Below are 3,191 nucleotides of genomic sequence, written 5' to 3' on the forward strand. Positions count from 1 at the left end.
TCTGAGCCCAGTCCAGCGCCCGAACCCAGGCCCGCTTCCCGCACAGGCCCGACTGGCCCGATCCTCAGAGCCAATCCTTATCCCGAAGTTACGGATCTAATTTGCCGACTTCCCTTACCTACATTAGTCTATCGACCAGAGGCTTCTTACCTTGGAGACCGGCTGCGGATATGGGTACGCACAGGCCCGAAACTGGGGTGCATCGCGGAGGCCGCGTGCGTACGTGCGCCGCGCCGTGACGCCGCAGAACGACGCCCGGCAGCGGGCAGCAGCAGCAGACCCCCCCGCTTCGCCCCATGCAGTTACCTGCCTCGCATGTTTCACGGACCGGCAGTGGTACTCGGGACGCCGCAAGAACCGCGGCGCTCTACGGCAGACCGTGTTACCAACACCCTTTCGCTCTGCGAGTGGCTTCTAGGGTCACGGCGCCTTAAACAGAAAAGAAAACTCTTCCCCGGACCACCGCCGATGGACGCGAGTTGGTTCCCGTTACCGGGTTCCTGCACCAAGGGCCGGCCCAAGAAGGAACCTAGCCCCGGTTGGCATCCAGGCCTGGTTACGGAATAAGTACCGTATTCCCTTTCGCCACGAATTCCCATCGGCAACTGAGAAGAATCTCTCACGGATGAGCCGCCACGACAGTGACGACAACTCGCTTGGCCGTTGCCTCTAGCGTGGGATAAGGCTTTAGCCTTGGGCTTAGGAGCGACTAACCCATGTCCAACTGATGTTCACATGGAACCCTTCTCCACATCGGCCTTCAAGGGAAGTCTCTCTCGACTATTTGCTACTACCACCAAGATCTGCACCAGGGGCGGCTCCAGGCCGGCTCGCGCCGGATCCCTTCAGCGCTCACCCCTGCGACCCTCCTACTCGCCGGGGCTTGGAGACCTGGGCTCCCCCCGGTGAAGAGGGGAGCTTGGCCTTTAGTGCCACCGGCGGTCGAGTATCGGGAGAATGCTTGAGCGCCATACCATTTTAAGGGCTAGTTGCTTCGGCAGGTGAGTTGTTACACACTCCTTAGCGGATTCCAACTTCCATGGCCACCGTCCTGCTGTCTATAGCAACCAACGCCTTTCGATGGGGTCTAGATGAGCATTCGTTTAGGCCCCTTAACTCGACGTTTGGTTCATCCCACAGCGCCAGTTCTGCTTACCAAAATTGGCCCACTAGATACTCGGATTAGTCGCCGAAGCTTCAGCGTTCAAGCAAGCTCGGCATCTCACCCATTTAAAGTTTGAGAATAGGTTGAGGACGTTTCGTCCCCAAGACCTCTAATCATTCGCTTTACCGGATGAAACTCCTCCGTTTCCGCGAGTACCAGCTATCCTGAGGGAAACTTCGGAGGGAACCAGCTACTAGATGGTTCGATTAGTCTTTCGCCCCTATACCCAGCTCTGACAATCGATTTGCACGTCAGAATTGCTACGGACCTCCACCAGAGTTTCCTCTGGCTTCATCCTGGCCAGGCATAGTTCACCATCTTTCGGGTCCCAACATGTCTGCTCATGGTACTTGCCGACAGCACGCGTGCTAGGCCACTCCGGACAGAGCAGGATCGGAAGGCAAAACCGCGCGGGACGAACCCGGATGAGAGCCGAAACCCCCACCCGAAGCCCGCCTGACGCGCGGCGCGCCAACCGAGAGCCCAAGCAACGCCGGCGAGGCCAACAACAGATTTGCACGACGGCGTCGAATGGCAAGTCCCGGGCCTGCGCCCCCCTGCGTACAAGCGCCTCCCGCGAAGGAGACGGACCACCGTGCGCACCGAGCACCCGCGAGGCCGGAGGTAAGCGACGGGGGAAAGGGACTCACCCCGCGCACCCCCCTCGACCCCGCTTTGGGATGGGAAACTCGGCGGCAGCGGCCGGTCGGGGATCGGCCCGGAGGACGCCGACCGAGGCCCGAAGACCCCGGGACGCCCCCCTTTCACTTTCATTACGCCTCTGGGTTTAGTGCGCCCAATGACTCGCACACATGTTAGACTCCTTGGTCCGTGTTTCAAGACGGGTCGGGTGGGTCACCGACCTTTTGCACGCCGCGAGAGGGTTTGCCCCTCTGCTACACGACCGTCGCAGGGCAGCCAGGACACCAGAGGTTTCCCCCTTCGACCGCGTAAACGCAGACGTCGGGGTACCAATCCGCCTGGGCCTTCGACGTCCCCAGCAACGGGTCGCGGCGACCTACATCACGAGGGGAAATACGCCCGCCGGCGCCGGCTCGGACGTGGGCACGCCCAAGGGTTCCTGGGTCGCATAAGCGAATCCCGCCGCCCAGCCAGCTTTGGCCGACGAGCTGAATCCCCTCGGTTCGACCTTCGAGGTCCCACCCGTTTGGCTCTTAACGGTTTCACGTACTCTTGAACTCTCTCTTCAAAGTTCTTTTCAACTTTCCCTCACGGTACTTGTTCGCTATCGGTCTCGTGGTCATATTTAGCCTTAGATGGAGTTTACCACCTGCTTAGGGCTGCATTCTCAAGCAACCCGACTCTACAGAGAGGCCCTTTCCGACAATCTCTCGCGTACCCTCGCGGGCTCCGCCACACGGGCCTGTCACCCTCCATGGGTAGTGGCCGCTTTCAAGCATAACTTAGGCGGTGAGAGACTGCGTGCCGGACCCTCCGAAACGCAACACCCCTGGCGCCGGGTCACGACGCCAGGTTATGCGCTGGGCTTTTCCCGGTTCAGTCGCCCTTACTAAGGGAATCCCTGTTGGTTTCTTTTCCTCCGCTTATTAATATGCTTAAATTTGGCGGGTACTCTACCCTAACACGAGGTCGACATTGGAGCAGCAGCAAGAAGAAGATCCTTGGTGCTGGCGGGAGGAGAGGAGTTGCCTCGCTCTCCAGCTCGTCGGTCCCTTCCTTTAAATAATGGCTGCCAGTCGGCGGTGGTGGTGCACACAGACGACGACACGCGGGACGTGTTGTTGTTGTTGTTTGCGTCTGCTCGCAGCAAGGAGAGGTAGGGTGATCCGGGTTAGTCGAGTAAATAACCGGCCCGGTCGCCTTCTCCTGCCTATCACGCGAAGCAGAGCCACCTTAGCCCGTCCGACTCATAGCGGCACAGGTTGGGGTTCCGAAACGAGACAGGACACGGAAAGCGACGACAACAGCAGACGAGGCGGCGGAGTAGGAGGCAGCCCCGAGAGACCATCTCCTTCTCCTCCTCCCCGCTGCTGTGTCCATAAGC

General features: G+C 59.8%; 1 pseudogene; it reads right to left on the reverse strand.

Annotated features, from left to right (window-relative positions):
• The window catches only part of LOC126989498 (large subunit ribosomal RNA), a 6,643-nt pseudogene extending 3,864 nt beyond the window's left edge, over positions 1-2,779 (reverse strand).
• Between the last annotated feature and the right edge of the window lie 412 nt (positions 2,780-3,191).

Source organism: Eriocheir sinensis, unplaced genomic scaffold (assembly GCF_024679095.1).
Source record: "Eriocheir sinensis breed Jianghai 21 unplaced genomic scaffold, ASM2467909v1 Scaffold1198, whole genome shotgun sequence".
Lineage (NCBI taxonomy): Eukaryota > Metazoa > Arthropoda > Malacostraca > Decapoda > Varunidae > Eriocheir > Eriocheir sinensis.